Consider the following 22,010-nt stretch of genomic DNA (forward strand, 5'->3'; position numbering starts at 1 on the left):
TGCTACACTATTGAACATATTCAAGTTTTTGTTATTATCAACTCGGCAGTAAATATCTCTATTAATTTTCTTGTTTAAATTGATAAATAGTACTATAGATAATCGTCAGTGTATATGCATGTTAAATTTTAAGGCCAATAAAATTTGTTTAAGAATTAACGTACCGTTTTATAATGTAAAATCGAAAACTTCTATGCAGATTAATTCTCCTCAGATTTGAACTTGAAGCAGTTATGATACTATATGTCTAAGATCAATACGGAAGTTGATCTTTCGCTATAATATTCATTATATTTAAGACCAGTGAAGTAAAAATTAGACAAAGCGTCAGATAATTTTATCAGACTATTGTGTATAATATTGCCAACATTGCGAATATTGCTTTTAGTCTTTTCTTTTATTTGTATTCCTTAAGCACGCACTTTTAAATAAATATATCCATTTATAACTAGATTTTGAGTAAGTCTATTATAATTGGGATATTTTATTCTGTTATAGGTGACAAATGAATGAGTAAATAAATAAACTTTACACTTCAATTTATCCTTCTTTTGGATAATAAACATCTGTTGCAATTTTCATAAATGAACAAATTATATTTATTAAACAAAACACTAACGCAAATATGCAAACTTTAAAACATCTAAGAGTTTCGGGTTGCATAAACATCTAGTAGAAAATATTTAGATATTTTTAATCCTTATTGTAAGCACAAGATGGCACTACCTGTCAGTTACACTAATTCCTAATGGTTCACGTTCAGGATAATAATTTCCACTATCTGCGTTTCTTCCCACCTGACCTGTTTCTTCCCACCTGAATATATGTTAGTGTGCAGGAAGTTTGCAGAATGAGGGAACAATTAGTATTTTTAAAAGAAAATGTGGTCTTCATTGATTTTGGTAAATCTTTATTGAAAGTACACATCCTATACACCTAACGTTTAATAGCGTTTTATCACGTATTTTCTCACAATATTTGTTATGAATAGTAGCAAACGTCCAAATCCCAATTTGATGTCCCATAACTTGGGAATGAAAGGCTTGCACAGGAAAATATTTCACATGTATGATATAAGAAGTCAAGTTTATTCAGCCCTACTTTTCTGTCAAGTTTGGTCAAAATGAAGTGAAAATAAAATTTTTTAGTTTTACGGTTATGCCGGTTAGGCTAAAGGAGACGGTGATTATGAGAAATGAATGAAATGGTGGAATGAATAAAGTGGGAGGAAACGGGAGAACCCCAAGAAAACCCACGCATACGGTGTTTGTCCACCACAAAGTTCACTTGACGGGAGCAGGGTTTGAACCCAGGACCCCAAGCACCAGAGGTGAACGCTCTACCACCGAGCCACCGCGGCCCCTCAAGTTTGGTCAAGATAGTATGATATAGTATGATATGATATGTATATTAGTACGATACATATACTGTCTTTGTGGTTGATTTGTGTTACAGATAATCAAATGATGGACGAAAATGAAACAAAAGCAGTATCTTTGATCTAATTGTTCCCCTTACTTCCTAAGTTATTAATAATGTATTACATCATTCACTTTTCTTGTTAGCTTATATTGCACACGAATCTTTTCTGTTGTTTTGTTGATTTGCATTTTAGCCATTAACTATACGTTTCAACGTTCGTCTTAGTACGTACCGCACTCCGGACCTCAAACCATAGAATCATTCTAGTATAAACTCAGTTTTTATGTATTTTTTTTTATCTACTTACGCATTACGTTGATATAATCATAGGCGCCGACTTTTAAGTTCCTTAATGGGTGTTCAGGCTTCGGCACCCATATTCCTTTTATTATTATTATTTAGTAGAACAAATAGAGTAGTGGTTCCTAATTCTTCCTGAGAGGCGAAAAAAGACTATCAAGACCTGCTGAAATAAGTGAAATATTTTTAAATTCCAAAAGAAAGAAAAGAGCTCGATTAACTTTATATTGAACAAAATTTCTAAAGATTAAGATTTTGTTTGTGAATTTCAAATGTATTTAGCAATGTTGGCCAGAGTAAGAAGACTGAAAAATATTAATAATGATTACAATCAAACTTTTGAATATTTGAAGATAATTTGTGTGAAAATTAAAAAAAAAATGATTCAACTGTCTTGTTACTTATTTAAACGTATTTTATATTCTTAAAAACATAAAATAACAACATCATACTCCTTTAGAGATATAATTATACAAAATTAAACTCGCTTGTGAATACGGATTATTATTATTATCATCTTTTTTTTTTTAAGTTATTTCGCTCGATTCTCGCTACGCCGCACAGTGGTCAGAAACTGGGAAAAAACGGTCAAAAATCGATTTTATCAGCTTCGCCGCCTATGAAATCGGTATTGATATTTGATTATAAACATCTCTTCTGCTTCCAAACCCAGAATTTCAGGACATAGGAATATTTTCACTATCCATAAAATGCATGTAAATATGAGCAAATAAAAATCAGTAAAAAATTAAGCAAACAATATGATATGTTTTAACCATTTATATCGTTTCTGAGGTCGATGAAAATGGTTGAATAGTACATTGGACTCAAATACTGTGTGTTAAGGGAAGAATTTTGTTTGTTATCCATTGTCATGTCATTTATATGATAGCTTTGTTACTATTACCGAAAAGTTACATATGCGCTGATGTTAGTAGCTCTGCAGTCTAAGCTTATCCTTCTTATCTGCAAAATAAGGTTTATTGAATTGACCATGAGTAATACAAAGGTTGGGCATTGGAAGTACCTGCACCCAAGTGCAGCTGAAGGACTCAGAACTATCGAACTGGAAATGCGTGATGAGTAATGTTGTTGTGATCGCAATCGAGATCCGCTTTCCGAGCCTTACAAAGGGAAAAGGCATATTGTCTCGTACATAATTTGGATTGCCCTTCGTCCCTGAATCAAAGTTGTAGTGAGAGCCTCATACATATTGCAGTGATAAACTATCAATCATGTAGAGCTGCTGTATATTACACATCAGTGCAGTAGTATATAGGAAGATTCTATACTGAATCTTTTCATCTTACCGAAACAACGTAATCCTGAACTAAATTAAATTACAGTAAATATTAGTGTTTCTTCGAACATGGTGCGAGTGCAAAACCGTGAACTTTTATTTTGACCCTAAGGCCAAACACATATTTAACACCGGCTTTTTATTAGCTGCACGTACAATTAGAGGGAGAGCACATTGAACCTATAACCACTTCTTGGATGTATATTAATACCTGTCATAGCTTCGTACTGGCTAGCGATGTCCAATTCACATAAGGCGTCAACATGTTATGTTTTCAATTTATAAATTGTATGTATGATTCACGATGGTGGATTTCAAGATGGCGGTTTTCATTGTTCTGTATCCTCACCAATTTCTCCTCACCTTTATTACTTCCCTACATTATTCCTTTGGTTGTATTTTGCAGTATTTGGCATTTATGCGAGGGGATTCTACACTTTTGGACCACCCTGTATATATAACCTCATGTATTGCAGTAGGGGTTCTTCGAATGACTTTTGAAGTAGTTGCAATCGGTTTAGAAAGGGCAATTACGTATAGAATGATAGAGAGACGTCCGTCAACTTCCATCGTTTCGCAATAAACTAATTTTGTCCGCTTTTTCCAAGTTTCCGACCACTGTGCGCCGTAAACCTGAAGTCTATAACAGGTACTATATCCCTATCTAAAATTTAACTTGAGGTCATGTGCACTATAGTTATTTATTTATTGAGTACATAAAAATGTAATTTCGAAGTTAAGCCCAAAGCAAAAATTGAATGGATGCTTGAGCACCCATGTAGTCGGCGCCTATGGATATAAGACATCTGTTTGTGATGATTATAAACTTTCTAATAAATGTGTGACGACTAATAATTATATCATACTTTCAGAAAATTAAATTCTCTGTTAGATGTTTAATTAAACCTAAATTAAACCTAATTTAAGTTATATTACATTTTATACATAATTTTAAAACAACAACATCATTTTGACAATGCATGAGTTATTCAATTAGACCTGAAGAAAACAGTAAAACTACATCGTTAAAAATCCCTGTTCATTTAAAAGAAAATAGAAAAATACTTCCCCGCATACATCAGTGGGTTGTCGTAAGAACTAAACACGTTAATGTATACGATTTAAAAGTCAATTTAGCAACCAAATATAAATCAAGCCAAAATTAGCGTTGAAAAATCGATTTTGAGGTCACCACTTTTAATCATATAAGAGAATGCTTTTGGATAATTGTTCTTTTATCTTTAATCATTGACCAATAACATCATAAGTTCTTTTCTGAGGCAAATATTTATTTACATTCTTTGCAGCTAAACATGTTTACTATTAATTACTTAATACTTTACATAACTTAAGATTCAGTATATATGTGTGAACGAAAGGATTTGATTTAAGAAAAGAAAGAAAGATAAAGATAACCTCGTAACAGGATTTTTTTTTTTTTTTTTTTTTTTTTTACTTTTGCCGTTGGTTATGAGAAAAAAATTGATAGTTTTCGTATTCTTCACTCGAGTGTTGTCAAAAATATAAATCACCTATTAGAAGTTCAGCCTTTTTTCCTGACAGTTTTGTGTGTTATTATTTATTAAATATCGTTTTGCTGATGGGATTTGTTTCGCTTCGTGTAACATAGACAAACGTAATGGTAATGATAATAAATAATTCTTACAAAATGTAAACAGGAACAGGAGAGATACAAGCTTTTCGTATTTTTTTCTTTTAAACTATCATGTTGGTAAAGATAAATTTTAAATCATATAAAGGTGACAAAACTGTATCTTAAGAAAACTCAAAGACAATAATTTCACATTTTACATTCAGTTAAAACCGCTGAATCACGGTATTACAAGCGTGCGGAATTTGTAACAAGATTCACAACCTGATATAGCATATGTTGCGTTATATAACAATTTGTTTTGATGCAGACTACTAAAAGACATCACTAGGAGCCCTTATAGAGCTCTCCTATGGTCCAGTGGCTAGCACACGCTCCTTTAATGCATGTGGTCCCCGGTTTGATTCCCACTGGGAGAGTATTGAATGCATTACAGGGTTCGGATTCTAACTTAAACTATAGGTCCACATTTCATATAGCCTTGCTACCGAAAAGTAATTCTAATCATCAACAAATAAACAACATTTGCCAGTATACTTTCTGGTTCAGCATCTTTTGCAGCCGTTGACAAAATTTTGATAAAGTGTGTCAGATGCGGTAATTGATGGGATTTTCTTTTTATCTGTAATAATACCTTAAGGTAGGTGCATCAGTTGCTGCCATGTGGAACTGTTAGGGTCATTTCGATTCGACTCAACTCATTATGAATTTGTCTGAGTTGGATGAATGTGGTTTTTCTTCAACATTCCAATAGTCATGCCTTTTAGTCTAAATAAGATGAATGACAAATGAAAGTGAATAGTAATGAGATAATTGGCGGAATGAGAATGTGGGATGAAGCAGAAGAGCCCCAGAAACTCCCATGGACACAGTGCACAAACTCACATGGCCGGGGGTTGCACAAGAGTGCCCTCCTACCATAAGTGAGCTCTCTACCACTAAGCTTTTATCATGGCATAAGTATGAGAACCAGGTGAACATCTCTGAATAGTTTGTCAAAAACTACGCATGAAGATTTAGCCACATGCGTATAATTTTGTTCAGCTCGATGAGATTTATCAATCGATATTAGTGGCGTGGCTTTTCCCGTCGTTACTTTTGCCCTTAATGATTTTCTGCTCGTGGTTATTCCCCAAAATTTATGAGTCAGAATCTAAAGGTGAAGAACTACTTGAATCTATCTGAATTGGGAACAAAAACAACAAAAACCTCACCTGCTTTATTACGTAATATTAAAGATGAACACAATTTGCACCTTTTTTTAAAAATCAAATATCTGAATATTAGCAAATAATACTGTTAGTTAGTATGATAAAGGAAGTATACTCAATTTATGCGGAAAATGGACGGATTTTTTTCTTATTGTCTGTTCGATTTTTTTGACTAATCTTTCATTGTGTTTCATTTCAGTTTCAATGATTTTGTTTGTACTGTTTTACACATGATAAGTGCTTCTAGTGGTATTATAATCATTTTAATTCGATTGAAATTTGTACGTACATTCCGAGCCAGATCTAACAAAAAATTCCCTAGATTTGCCTATATCCATGCATAACTGTGACCGAAGTGAGTGATTTTGGGTTAAATGGCTCACACTGGGAAGTTGACAGAATTTTTTAGCTAATTCCAGTCAATACGTTACTAGCAAAGAAAGGAGATTATTATATTTCAACTTTGAATAAGTAGTGGGGAATTAGTTATTGCTAATCTGTTAAGAAAATCAAATAAAATATCGTTCATGCAAGTGCCCTTTAAATACCTTGAGTAGCCGTTTAAAGACAAGTATTTGTTGACATGTTCGAGTCTTGGCCAATCGAAAACAAACGTTTGTTAACACATTTCAGCTGTGTGCTATACCATTTATGCTAGTAACTGCTGAGTATGATGTTGATACTAAAGGAGGAAATCATGTCCAATTTTAAGAAAGGAAGACTATAGTTGTGTTTTTCAGCGTTAGAATGCAATACAATATATTCACAATTAACTTTCTATATGTTACTAAAATAGTTTATTTAAGGTTGGTTTAAAGGGACAAGTTTTGCCGATAGATGGCACTACAGTCTTCGTATCCCTCCCATGTATTTTTTTACCATTCATGAAAATTCACGATTTCTCTTACAAATTTCAACCTAGAGACTTCAAACTTTTAAGAGAAGGAACTTCATAATCTATCGAAGGTAATAATCTGTGCCGATTTTTTATTTAGAATTTCCTTCATTGTTGAAATAGCTTGATTGTTGAAATAGATATCCAAACCTTTAACAATGGAACTGTTCCAACAATGAAGAAAATTCTAAATAAAAAATCGGCACGGATGGTTCCCTTTAATAGGTTATGAAGTTCCTTCTCTAAAAGTTTGAAGTCTCTAGGTTGAAATTTGTAGGAGAAATCGTAAATTTTCGTGAAAGGTAAATGGAAGAGATACGAAGACTGTAGTTACATCTATCGACAAAACTTGTCCCTTTACACTAACCTTAAGTTCGAACTGTATCTCTGTGTTCCTATGAATAGTAATGTTTAATATTTTGTATTAAGAAGTGTACATATTCAATTCTCCCTTATTGATATTGTGTCCCTGATCAAGATGATTTTTTAAAAGTGAAAAAGCCACTATAACATTCTTCTAAGGAGAAACCCCAGGAAATTCACCAACAGCGAATCGTTAAGACGGGAAATAGCCACGAAGCTAATATAAGTCTCATTTTTGGGCGATTTGGTTTCCCATCATACATTAGAACTACCGTAGAATTATATATACGATCAAAGCATAAAGCTTGTGGAAAAGGAATGAGTGATTGATTTTTAAAAGTATGACTCTACATGGGCGTATTGCTAACTGATGATCATGACCTCTGCCACTGCGTTTTCACTTTAGATTCACACTAGCAGAACATAATAGAGGATTTTTAAAAATCAAACCAAATCATTAGATCAGGACGAATCACGAATCACATAGCGCCAGAGAATGACGATGTCAAGGGAGAAAGTATTTTCTTTTTGGATAACAAATTGCTTCTGGATTTTTTTATATTTTTTTATTTTTTATTTTTTATTTTACCTGAATGGTTAGCCATTTTTTGTAGTATTATGTTAGAGCTTTTCAACAATTCCAGAAATACAGTATATACGTATGAAAATAAAAAGCAAGCAAGGCTGGAAGGAATTTCTGCATGTCATCAGTTTATATACCATTTTGTCTGAAGTTACGTTCTCTTATTAAAATGTCTTGTTACACAAAAATGAGTAAGCAAAAATTTTCATACATTTTCATGAATTGATATATAAAACTTTCTTTTTATAACAGTTAAGATTTTTTTTTTTTTTTTTTTGGTAAGGGGAAGAACAGCGGAGAAAGTGTCACTAAAGAAATATACGTACAACTACTTTAGATATTTTTTAATTATCCAAGCTAGTCTCATGAAGAGTTTGATTGAATTGCTGGGAACACCATGAAATGCCTCATTCTTAATTTTACATTTATACATATGTATTCTGCAAATTACAAGGAAAGTAATCTTAGAGAGAGAGAGAGAGAGAGACATTTAAGAAAGTTGTATTTATTACCATATTATTGCGTGTATACGTGGCAATTTTTAATAATATTTGTACAATTAAACCTACCTTAACGTCCACCTCCCAATATGGACATGAGTTAATACAGACAGATTACGTTTTCACGACGAAAGCATGTGTATTATTTCGGGGCAGAATCCTCCCTTTTATGGATGTTCTCGAATTCGGGCAAAGACAGATATCTTTTCTTCCAACGTTTTAGTAACCACTTCATAACGGAAAGTAATTATTCTCAGTTCACACGTATTTGCCCCAGAAAATACTTTCTGTAATGTGATAGTAAATCTGCAATACAGTATAGTCAGTAGATAGAAAATCCCTTTCCCACAAAATTTCTTTAAAATCAGTAAACTTCAAATTTTTATATATTTGCATATTTTTTCCTGATATAATATCAATATACTGTCATCCGTTACAGCTTATTTGCAGATGAAACACTTAGATTTTATAATGAATATAATGTATGTTTGGGGGGGGGGGTTAGTGCATACTTCTATCAACACTGCGTACTGTGTTTGCCCACTTTAGAAACTTCATTCACAAAAGTTGGTTCCTGCAGAGAAGTCCATAGTTAGTCGATGACCTGGAGCAAAAGTTTAAATTAGTTCTTTACAAATTAAAACATCTTCGTTGAATTTACACGGTTGAATGAAAAGTGGATGTGTGCCAACAACTGCTGCAAAATACGCGTGATGTATGTTTCACAAAACGGATAACACGAACAAAAAGTTAGTGTTTTTCCGAAATCCGAATGTGCTAAAAAAGTGATTGAGCAAAAGTCAACTTTCAGAACCGGTCATCAAAAAGAGACGTTTCGAACGTAAAATCATTCTCTGTGTATGGTGGAACTACGAGAGAGGTGGAGTTTGTTCCTGACGGTCATATCATCAATGCTGATCTTTATTCCAAACAGTTGGAGTGGATGTATGCAGTACTACACCAAAACTATCCTACGTTGGTAAACCGAAAAATGACCCCTACTGCAACAGTGAAACGCAAAACACACCAAGAAATTCAAGAACTTGATTACATCGAACTGATACCACACTCGGTATATAATCCTGACTTTGCCTGTTCGGATTACTACACTGAGAAAAATCCATTATCCGGACAGCGGTATATTGTACAAATACAAGGATTCGTTATGTTTACTAAGGAAATCTGTACGGAGCGTACTTTATCCATATACTACATAGGTACTGCCTTTTACCCGCTTAGATATTACATCATGTCTCTGCAGGATGTCTGATATCTAACAATCTTCTGTATTTTACATACGTATACGTATGTTAAATACTTCAGCTATACGTTATATACGTCCATCTGTGTGTAAGATCCAGACCGCCTATAGACACTCTTTCTTTCGCCATGGCTGACGTCATTGAACTACCGTCTTTTGCTTGCGAAACGAGGTTGTTTACAAACGGAACAGAAGAGAGGAAGGAAACCTGGGTAAGTACAATAGTTAACTATTACTTTAGTTAAATATTCCCATTAATTATATATTCTTTTAGTGTAACTTGCTTTAATATAGTACTAAGTAAGTAATGTAGTTTATGACTACAATTCTTACTATTGTAACTCGTAAATGATTGAGGAGAATGGAATGGGTGAATCTGAATTTTGAAAAAACTTTGAATATTAATGTTTTGAAACATATTATGTTTCAAGGTAGCAAAATGAATGTTATGTGTTTATTCATTCCATTTTATATGTGACGATTTATTACTTGGTGCAGATTTACTACAGGACTGCTTAACATAATTGCTAATAAACCGTTTTCAGCGCGGAAATTTCCTTGTGTAGTGAAGATTTAGGATTTAGATTTCTGGGCTTTCGGCATCAATGGCCTTGTTACCCCATATGAGGGATGACTTTCCTCGGCGAGTACACTATCCGGGGAAAGGAAGGGAAGAAAGGATTGGGGAAGGAAGAAAACGGCCTGGGACCTATATGTTAGGTACCACTCCGGCATTTGCCTGCTGTGAATGAGGAAAACCCAAGGAAACCTCATTCAGGATGGCTGGACTTACAATCTTTTGATACTTTTTCGACCGAGTTCTCCCCCGGGATCGAACCCGGAACCGTTCGCACCGAAGGCGAGAGCGCTAGCGACTACCCTACGCGGGGCCACTTGTGTAGTCTAGAAAACTCATTTTTACTAGGATATTTGCAAAATTTTTTTTTTTTTTTTTTTTTTTTGCTTTTAGTTTAACGCCCCATGATTGTACATCAATGTAAGAGAGAAGGTGACAATGAGATACATGATAATGGTGGAATCAAGAAAATGTAAGGAAACTGGAAAGTCTTAAGAATAACCACACCTACAGTGCAAGCGGGGCCGCGGTGGCTCAGTGGTAGAAGGTTCACCTCTGGTGCTTGGGGTCCCGGGTTCGATCCCAGCCCCGCCAAGTGAACCTTGTGGTGGACAAACACCGTGTGCGTGGGTTTTCTCGGGGTTCTCCCGTTTCCTCCCACTTTCTTCATTCCACTATTTAATTCATTACTCATCACCGTCTCCATTAGCCTAACCATCATAACCGTAGGACATAAAACTCAAAGATTTCATTTCATTTTTTCGATTCCCGGCCGGAGCTTATGTGGTTCGGATTCCACGTTAATCTGTAGGTCCACGTCTCATACAGCCTTGCTGCTGAAAGGAACGTTAAAATCAAATCAGCACTGTTTTACAGATGCAATTGTTCGATTCCGAGTTCGAATGAAGCTTTTTACGGGCAGGGGGCGACTTTTATATATACAATCCAAGGATTTTAGTTATTAGTCAGTGATGCAATATATAGACCTATATATATTACAAAATTGAAAGTGACTATGTTTGTGACTCTTAATCTCTTAAGAGCTGCGGTGGCTCAGTGGTAGAGCGTTCACCTCCGGTACTTGGGGTCCCGGGTTCGATCCCAGCCCCCGTCAAATGAACTTTGTGATGGACAAACACCTTGTGCGTGGGTTTCCTCGGGGTTCACCCGTTTCCTTCCACTTTCTTCATTCCACCTTTCATTCATTGCTTATCATCAGCGTCTCCTTTAGCCTAACCGGCATAACTGTGGGACGTAAAACTCAAAGGTTTCATTTCATTTTTTCTTAATCTCTTTGGAATCTTGTACTTAGGTTCACAGCGGAAGCGACGAAATAACTCGACTCATCCATTGTAGCTCTCTTCGCAACCAGTTTCCAAAATGTTGGCAATAAGTTTGCGAAACGGGATATGACGACTCCAATTTTGGGTGAAAAGTCGCTATAAAAAATAATAGAGAAATTCATTGTCTATAAGCATTGTTTTAAAGTTGTAGATGTAAACTAAACAATATGTTCTACTCACTGGCGCAAATCCGTGGGGGGGGGATGACGGATACATGTCCCCTCCAATCTTGGAACTGAGGGGGACTTCTCCCCAATAATCCGATTTGAAATGTGTTTTTGGGGAGAAATTTGATTATTTTTGTCCGATTGCTACAAAGGAACGTGAGATAAAATAGATGTCCCCCAGAATAAGCCTCAAATCTGCAGCCTCCCAACGCTGAAAACAACTCTGATCCTCCACAACATTGTTTTTCAACTTCATAAGTATTTTGGACATCGTCAAAAAAAAAGTATGGTAATGGTCTTACCCCCCCCCTCCCAATGTTGAAGACAGATTTGCGCCGCTGGTTCTACTCACATCTTTGTAAATAGGGCGCAACCAATCCTTTAATTCAGGGATCATTTTTTTGTAAAAGAAAAAGTGCAGAATAATTAAAAGACCCCAAAGGACAAATATAACAAACATCATCTTCGCCTTTATTCACGCAATCTATAGCTAATCTTGTTGCTATCGGTAATGATGTATTACGTGTGTTTCTCAACGGAAACTCTGCGAACTAAAGGACATCAAGTTTGTAGTTGTTCTTCGTTAGAGGGCAAGGGTAACATAACAATGCAGGATTGTGGGGCAGTGAGTATGCTGTATTTCCAAACTCTTCATCAGTTGCGCTGATTAAAACAAACAAACAGAAAAAAAGAACGTAAAAACTGTTTTGAACTAATAATGCTTCTCTACAGATGAACATTTTGTTTGGAGCAGAAAGTCGCTAAATGTGTAAGTAGGTAAATCGTCATTTAAAAATCACCCAAAAAAGTCTCCAATCGGAAAAAAATATTTTTTGTCGCTATCGTAGGGCGACCATACGTCCCGTTTTGACCGGGACAGTCCCGTTTTAGTGGCGTGTCCCGGCCGTCCCGTCAGTAGATGGAAAAAGTAGTATTCGTCCCGTTCTATGTAAATGAAAGAAGTAAATAACAAACCCAGTATCTTTACTCCTTTTAAAAGTATTAATAATTAATAATAACAAAGAGGCAAAAATTGAACTGAAATTCCCTATATTAAACATACTCTATAGTTCGCAGTACTGCTCGAAAGGCAGCAGAGGTTTTAGCAGTTGGTTGTGTGTTGAACAAATTTCAACGTGTCTTTCCTTTTTCATAAGTACCCGTTCTGTAACAAAGAGAGAGAGGAGGAAATCTGATATCAAGGCACTGATAAGAACAAAGGTAGATCTAAAAGTCTAGGGTTGCAAGAACCTGTCCCGTTTTTAACTGAAAATTTTATGGTCAACCTACGCTATCGTTGAGGTCGAATTCCCCTTATTTAGCGACTTTACCCAAAATTGGCAACATTGACCCCCACCGAACAACCAGGGTTGAATTCAGGGGGTAGCCCGGGGGAATCTCCCCCCCGAAGAAAATTCATTCCCCCCCGGAGAAACTCCCAAAATTTCAGTCACAAAATGTAGAAATTACTTCACCCAATTATTTGCTTTTCTGTCCGTGTACGTGCAGACGAAATCCGATCTCTCAATATACATATAAATGACGCAGACCCATTCTATATAAATGTTAACATGTAACATCTAAGATAGAATACCAAATAGTGAATAAAACTTGTATTTCTTAACGCTATGACTGAGTTTGGCAGAACATGAAATTGTTAACTGTTGAAGAAAGGTTTGTATTTTAGTAGGTACTATACTCTCGCCCTATATTATATATTAGTAGGTAGCACTAGCACAGGTTGAGATACGAAAGGAAAGATAGGGAAGATCTTTCGATCATTCCATATAATCTCTCATGTCAGCAGACTTCAGTTCTTGAAAATATACAGTTCCTACATTATTTGAAATAGGGCGCCTAAATCCCATTTCTCGCATCGGAAGTAACAGACGTAAATGTGTTTTACGATTGTTAAAGTAAACACATCTTTCTTTAATTAAAAATAATTCAGTTAAAGGGTGAGATTCAGTGGGCGTCATTTAGAGGGATCAGGGAGGAACAGTTATCCCTCCTTGATTAGAGACTTATATAGAATTTATCAATATGATAATAGTATATAAGTGAAAGATTGCTATTGAAGGTGGCCAAGATCCTGCTCAGTGCCGTTCCATGGGGGAGGGGCAAGCGGGGCGACGGCCCCGGGCGCCGAAGTAAGGGGTGAAAAATTCGGGAGGGAAAAAGAAAAAAGAAGGAAAGAAAAACAGAGGAATGAAATACATGTGGACATATATAAAATGAAAGGAAAAAAGTAATGAAAAGTGCTCAAAATCAAGGAAAAGCAGGGTTTACTTTTTAAAATTTTCCCACCTTTGGCGGCTGGTCTGTCGACCTCACTCATATATACGGGGATGCCGTCGTATACTCTCGCGCCAAGCGCTGATTTTCCACGACACGGCACTAATCCTACTGAAGATTTCGTCAACTAAACTATTGATGTATATGCAGTGAAGAAACCAAGGCTAATATGTTTGATTTAGAATCAGAAGTGTGAGAAAGAATGATAACTTTTTATTAAGATATTCCTAAGTATGTTTGTTTTAGGAGAAAAAATATTTCAGTTAATTTAAATCTTTTTAAAAATTTTTACATTAGTAACAAACAGTAATTACTGAATATAGGAAATAATAAAAATAGTTACTGTAAATAGCAGTTAAAGTTTAGTCTAAACTATTTTTGCCAGTCTTTATTTAATGTTTTAGATGAAATCAAACGATTGTTTTCTTAAAATTATAATCTCATTGAATATTTATCAGCAATTAGTCTCAATATTAGGTAAGATGTGTATGTGAATGGAATTGTTAAATATGCTGCTTTCTTGAAAAAAATACAGAAAAATAACCCTCCCCCGAGCAGTTGACATTCCCCCCCGGGTGTAAATGTCTGAATTCAACACTGCGAACAACACCCCGTTATCTTTAGCCTAGCCAGCATAATAGTGGGACGTAAAACTTAAAGATTTCATTTCGAACAACACTCCCAGAAACCTATTGTTATACCATTCCCAAAACACCCTTTTGTACAGTTCTCCCTATTCGAAAAAAAAATTGTAAATAGCAGTGTTCATATATAAATATGGAACTCAATTTCCCTGAATTTTCCAGGTTTTCCAGGTATTAATTTTTCAATTTCCAGGTCTAGTGGAAGAAACTAATAGTACGAGAACACATAAATTTTAAGAATACTATATTTATATATTTGAGAATGGCCACCCTTCTCCCCAATGAACGATTGCAATTAAATATTGAGTCACAAGAAAATAAATAATTAAAATAAATAAAATTTAAGTTGAAAAATATGAAGTTGAGAAACCTACTAAGGGAATTATATAATACTTTTGTTCCATACTTGAATACATTCAAAATATACAAAAATATTGGCTTGGGGAAGAAAAAAGGGCCCGCGAGATTTTAACTGATTCTTATAGTACTCGACAACAGAAATAAATTACTGAAAGAATTTTCAAAATCGGCGCAGGTAAACATGCAGAAAATCGCATTTTCATGTACCGGTTCAAAATGGGGAAGAAAAGACGACCGCGAGATTTTAATTGATTCTTGTAGTACTCGTCGAGAGAAATCGATTAGTGAAGGAATTTTCAAAATCGGCGCAGGCAAACATAGAGAAAATCTCATTTTCATTTTCCGGTTCAAAGTGGGGAAGAAAAAAGGGCCGCAAGATTTTAACTGATTCTTGTAATACTCGACGAGAGAAATCGATTAGTGAAGGAATTTTCAAAATCGGCGCAGGCAAACATGGAGAAAATGGCATTTTCATGTACCGGTTCAAAATGGGGAAGGAAAAAGGTTCCGCGAGATTTTAACTGATTCTTGTAGTACTCGTCGAGAGAAATCGATTAGTGAAGGAATTTTCAAAATCGGCGCAGGCAAACATAGAGAAAATCTCATTTTCATTTTCCGGTTCAAAGTGGGGAAGAAAAAAGGGCCGCAAGATTTTAACTGATTCTTCTAATACTCGACGAGAGAAATCGACTAGTGAAGGAATTGTCAAAATCGGCGCAGGCAAGCATGAAGAAAATGGCATTTTCATGTATCAGTTCAAAATGGGGAAGAAAAAAGGGCCCGCGAGATTTTAACTGTTTCTTGTAGTACTCGACGAGAGAAATCGATTAGTGAAGGAATTTTCAAAATCGGCGCAGGCAAACATGGAGAAAATGGCATTTTCATGTACCGGTTCAAAATGGGGAAGGAAAAAGGTTCCGCGAGTTTGAACCGCTACGATGTATGTTCACGAATGTCCCCGTCTTCTCAAATTTAGTTAATTACTGTGACACTGAAACATGTGACACAGAGTCACATTGTGGATGACTGCAATCGGCAACCACTGCACATATACTCCTCCCGCCCCACAGTTTGATTATTTCGATCCATTCCTCACGTGCTAACGGCATGGTTCAACATCTGCAAGAAAGAGGTAAATGTAACGTTCAATTGGCAATAGCTTTTCACCAAATTAAGCTGCATGAAATCTGATTGCATATTTGACATACTGAGAAAATTCTAGTCCGTGGCCATATGTATCACATATCCCATCAATTCATAAAAATTTTGAACACAAAATTACGGTCGTCCGTGTGACGTACTCCCAAAAGGCCTAATGTGTATCACCCACCTCACATTCAATGAAACCACATCCGTGTAGAATTTAGAAAGGAACTTCTTATGATGTATACAGGATGTCTCAAACGTTCCCTGACATAGGATAACTCTGTTATTATCAGAGTTACAACAAAATGTAAGAGGAAAAACATCTCGAAATATGACGTTTTCAATCTAAAGTGAACACTTTTTTAAAAAAATCGGACGAGATGTTTGTGCTGTATACTCTTTATGCACCCAATTTTAAATGAAAATGCAACGTTGTCATTTACCTGGACCCACAACATAAGTGAATGAAGTTACTGTTTGAAACGGGGGCTGGCCATCGACATGTTAGCGTAAAAGACAGTAACTTCACTCACTTACGTTGTGGGTCCAGGTAAATGGCAATGTTGCATTTTCATTTCACATTGGACGCATAGCGAGTGTACAGCGCAAACGGGTCATCCGATTTTAAAAATTCCTTCACTTTAGAATGAAAACATTATATTTGGAGACGCTTTCCAAAGTAGTATAATTTAGTTTGTTTAAATTTACAATTTAATACAAGTAGATTCGGATTTATATGCGTAGGATTTTGTATGCATCTAACTAATGAATTCTTTATTTTCATGCTTAACTTAGTGACTTGGCTTTGGACTGCAACTGATTATTGTAACCCATTATTGCTTGAGAAGAAACAAGATATCCGAATCTTCATTTGGAGAAATCAAACGTCTATTGGAAAGCTGGGGATTACAATCATTAATTTCTACATTTCAAGGTGCGTAAATTATATATTCTGTGTTTGTTGTTAAATTACTATTACTATTATTGGGTTTAGAATCAATCAAGCACTTCATGATATTTTATGGGGATCAAGATGGGTGCCGGATAGATAAGTATTTGAGCGTCAGGCTCTTATTTCTTTTCAATTTAATATTTAATCAATGATTATTTTTCTCCCTCATTATTCCACCAAATCGTATTCCAAGATCATATATCCATTTTTGATCGATATATCCATATTTTTGATCTCTTTCATATTTCTATATTTTCGATTTTTGATATTGTTTATATTTCGATATTGCTGTATTTTTCGATATTTCGAACAAGTTTCGATAGTTTGTCAATATCGATTATCTATATCTAAATTCGGATATCCCAAAGCCCTATCGAACCCCCTCCGAAATGAAGTTTTTGGCTATGGACCTGATTAGGGATGCGCACGAGACAAGACGAGACAGAATTTTTGTTACGAAATTCGAGACGAGATAGAGCTCTTCCAATAGAAACAGATCCAGTTTTCGAGACGAGACATAACTTTCGCGGCACCTTTTCGAGAGGAGACAATCTCAAATCTTTTCTCTTGCGCATCCCTACACTTGATCATGAGGTATCAAAAAAAAAAAAAAAAAAAAAAGTTAATGAGAAATACCGGTAACATGTAAATACAATATAGGTAGCTAAAACATTTTTGTTTTCATTCTTCAGTAATGCATTATTATTAATCTCAGGGGGGCGCGGTGGCTCAGTGGTAGAGTGTTAACCTCCGGTGTTTGGGGTCCCTGGTTCGATCCCAACTCGCGCCGTGTGGACTTTGTAGTGGACAAACACCGTGCTCGTGGGTTTTCTCGGGGTTCTCCCGTTTCCTCCCACTTTCTTCATTCCACCATTTCACTCATTTCTCATTATCTCCGTCTCCTGTAGCCTAACCGGCATAATCGTGGGACGTTAAACTTAAAGATTTCATTTTTTATTAATCTCTGTATTTTATAGTGTATTCTCAAGCTTAAGGTGATGTATAATTAAATTTTGAATTCAGTTAACTTATTTTGTTTCTCAGATTGTTTTTAAAATGTATGTACAAACGTTTATTTTCATTCTTGAGAGTTTAAAGTGACGTATAGTTATTAAACATAGTATTTAATATTGTACTCTTAACGTGGAAGTGATATACAGTTAACTTTTGAATTCAGTTAACATTTTTCTCTCTGAAATTGCTTTAAAAAGTATGTAAAAACGTTTTTATTTTATTTCTTGAGTGCTAAAAGTGATGCAAAGTTATTAAGCTTACTACTTCATATTGTATTCTTAACCCTAAACTGATACACAGTGCGTTTTTGAATAAATTATGTCAAGTTATTTGAGTGACGAACACTGGTAGAAAATCCTGACTACTACTGGAACATTTTGATTTTAAGGTGACGACTACTGGTGCAAGGATTTTAAAATATTGTTTTTCCTCCAACGGCTACTCCTTTTTTAATTCTAACTACATGGTCATTATAGGAAGGATCAGTGAGTCTTTCCAACTATGGTACAGCTCCGACAGATTCACGATGCTCAGAGAAGAGACAAAATAGTATGTTTTCAACCTTAAAGTGAGAACCACTGGCGTTTTTACCCTGCTATGCAAAAGTAAGTGAGTACTCCAATGGAGTTCCAATGCGGTACTTAATTTCTGCGTTTTAGATATATGGAAATACATGTCTCTAAAATGTAAAGAACTGATTTTTTTTTTTTTTTACTGAAAACTGCAACTCGGTAAGCCTTATGGATACCGAGGTATGGGAAAATAAACTATAGGTATGTGGGGCTTGCATACTTGACGCTACAATTCGGAAATTGAATTAAAATATGACTAACGGCTATCAAGATGTTGTCAAATAAAGGGAGGACCAACACAGTTAAGGGGTTTTCGTGTTAGATGCTAAAATTTCCGAAATCGGTCATGGAAAGTTAATAAACACCAGTAGCAATTTCATCTTAAAGTAATTAGATATCTTCATGGGGTGTTAGAACATCATGGAGTCTACCAAAATTAAATTTTAAAAGCTTTTGAAAATATAATCTGACATTTGTAAACAGTATTTGAAATATGTATTTACCCAAAACTTCCAGCTAGTACATCTAACATCTGGAGAAACACTGTGAAATAAAAGCTTGAAATTTCGGAAACAATTATTGGTCGCAACAAAATTAAATAAGATGGTACTTCTATGGGTTAAATCAGTACCTCAGTACAATTTCGATCGAAAGATTAGTTCAGTCCTAGGTTTTCTTCAGGCAATTCCAAGGGTTCATCGAGCTGTGCATAAGAATGAAAATTCGCTGTCAATATCTAAGATAGTAAATAAGATATAAGGAATTATATATTTTATGACGTGAAAATAGAGATCTTTATGGATTTGTACTTTTGGGTCTTTCCTAAAAGAAAAAATTCAGAAAACTACTGTATATACCTTAATAGACAATTCAGTGGGCGGGGACACAGTAGCTTAGTGGTAGGGTATTTAACTAATCTTTTTTTTTTTTTTTTTTGCAGAAACTATTGGAGTATTCACTTAACCCATAGAAATACGATCATACTTAACTCCCTATTTAATTTTAAAATTAAATAAAAGGAAATATTTCAGTGTAGCGACCCACGATTATGCATTTTAGTCTCAGGGAGATTATGATTAAAGCAAGTGAATGTTGTTGACAGAATTGATGGAATGCAAAGGTGGGAGGAGAGTACCCCGAGAAAACCCACGAATACGATGTCCACTACAAACTGACTTGGCCGTGGATCGAACCAAGAACCCAATACACCAGAGGTAAGCACTCTACCACTAAGCCACTGTGCCCCCGCCCATTTAATTGTCTATTAAGGTATATACGGTTGTTTTCTGAAATTTCTTCTTCTTACAGCAAATACTCAAAAGTACAAATCCATGTGGGTCTCTATTTTTACGACGTCATAAAATACATAATTCCTTATATCTCGCTTGCTATATTAGATATTGACAAAAAATGTTCACTTTATTTCAGAGCCCGATGAACGCTTGGAATTGTCCAAAGAAAATTTAGAGCTGAATTAATCTTTCGATCGAAATTGTACTGACGAGTCTGAGGTTCTCACTTAACCCATATAAGTACCATCTTATTTAACTTTTGTTAGGATCAATAATTGTTTTCTGAAATTTCAAGATCTAATACGCTTTTATTGTATGGTGTCTCTCTAGCTGCTAGATGTACTAGCTGGAACTTTTAGGTAAATACATATTTCTAATACTCTTTACAAATGTCAAAATATATTTTACAAAACTTTTAAAATTTAATCTTGGTAGACCCCATGATGTTCTTAAACTCCATGGAAATACCTAATTATTTTAAGATGAAATTGCTACTGATGCTTATTAACTTTACATGACCGGTTTCGGAAATTTTACCACCTAACACGAAAACCCCATAACTATATGGATCCTCCCTTTATTTGACAATATCTTGATAGTCATATTTTAATTAATTTTCTAAATTGTACTGTCTAATATGCAAGCTCCACGTACCTATGGTGTCGCTTTTTATTTCACCATATTTCGGTAACTGTTAGGCGTACCGACTTGCGGTTTCGGTAAACACACACCTCTAACGTTCTTTAAAACGTTATTAAGACATATTTTAGAATATTTAGAAATGAGAGTTCTGGGAATATCATGGTACCCGAAAACCCCCATCAGGGCGTGTGTGTAGTGTATTTAATTGAAACTACTTTTGAGGTTGTTGTAAGCCCTCGTAATTACGTTTCCGAAACTGCACCATCTAGTACGCAAACTCCACAGTTCTGTAGTGTCGCTCTTTATTTTCCCATATCTCGATATCCATAAGGCTTACCGAGTTGAGGTTTTCGGTAAACAGATGTCAGTTCCTTACATTTTAGAGACATATATTTTCATATATCTAAAAAATACAGACATTAGGTACCCCATGGTAGCCCGAACACCATTGAGGTACCCACTTACTTTTGAATGGTAATACATTTTGAGTTGTTGTTCAGCATCAATAAACACTTCATAGTTTTTCTACGTGCAACCCAAAAGTCCGTACCTGACCTAACAGATTTTGTCCATTTAATCTCAAAAATGTTAAGATACTTTGTATTGTTAAGTACAACCAAATTAAGCACACTGAATATAACATTTTAAATATTTTCTGATTTTTGTTGCAGGTATTTCGTGCATCAAACCAGGATTCTGCTTGAAAGACAGTCAAAAGAAGCAGTGTAGGTTGTGGCTAAAAGTACGCCCTTTCTGAAGACAGACTCAGTTGTACTTACATTATTTTGTACGAATATATAACCCTAATAAAGATACTGTACTACAAATTATTTCTTTCTTCCATAAATTATAATAAAATATTATCTCTGTTTAAAGAAAATGATTGTTAATGTTAAGTCATTTTAATTCTTTTTCTCTGTAATAAGAACATTATCCCTAGCAATATTTTTTATCTTTGTGCTATTGCGATTGGATGAAGTAAAATTCTATACGAAGCACTATTATTTCAGACATGCATTAATAACTAATGTATTGTTCTGTATGTAAGACAATGTGTATACTGAACCTGTCTAGCGAAGGTGTTGTTTTAATACAGAATCTATAACTCAGCTTTTCAGTAGTCAACTTTATTGGGAATCCGAAGAAAGAAGTTAAAAAAAAAAAAAAAAAAAAAAAAAAAAAAAATGTTGGACTTACCAGCGTGTGTGTGTTCGAATTCTGGACTAATCCAAATTATCCAGAGAAATCATTATATATTTCTTTGTTGCTATTTCAGATGTATCCTTTATCCAAGTCGTATGAAACGGAGACTTCATACATCGCTATACTTTGTATGAACTATGTTCCGTATTTACTTAATCACTTTGTAACTTTCTCTAGTGTTGACAAGGCCGCAGGTGTCAATCGAATAGTTTAGTGTTTCACTCATGTCACCTTGTGACTAAGGTACGTCCTGTCGGTATATATATGGTACTGGGTTCAATTAGCGATAAAATACATTTTTAGCGTTAAACAAATGCAAAAATCTATACGAAATGAGATACCGTGATCTCTGACTT

At 35.0% G+C, this 22,010-nt stretch overlaps 1 protein-coding gene across 1 annotated transcript in view; it reads left to right on the forward strand.

Moving 5' to 3' along the window:
• The window catches only part of LOC145672887 (uncharacterized), a 255,129-nt gene that overhangs the window by 116,136 nt on the left and 116,983 nt on the right, over positions 1-22,010 (forward strand). The window lies entirely within an intron of this gene.

The sequence above is a fragment of the Thermobia domestica genome, chromosome 2 (assembly GCF_964235325.1).
Source record: "Thermobia domestica chromosome 2, izTheDome1.hap1.1, whole genome shotgun sequence".
In the NCBI taxonomy this organism is placed as follows: domain Eukaryota; kingdom Metazoa; phylum Arthropoda; class Insecta; order Zygentoma; family Lepismatidae; genus Thermobia; species Thermobia domestica.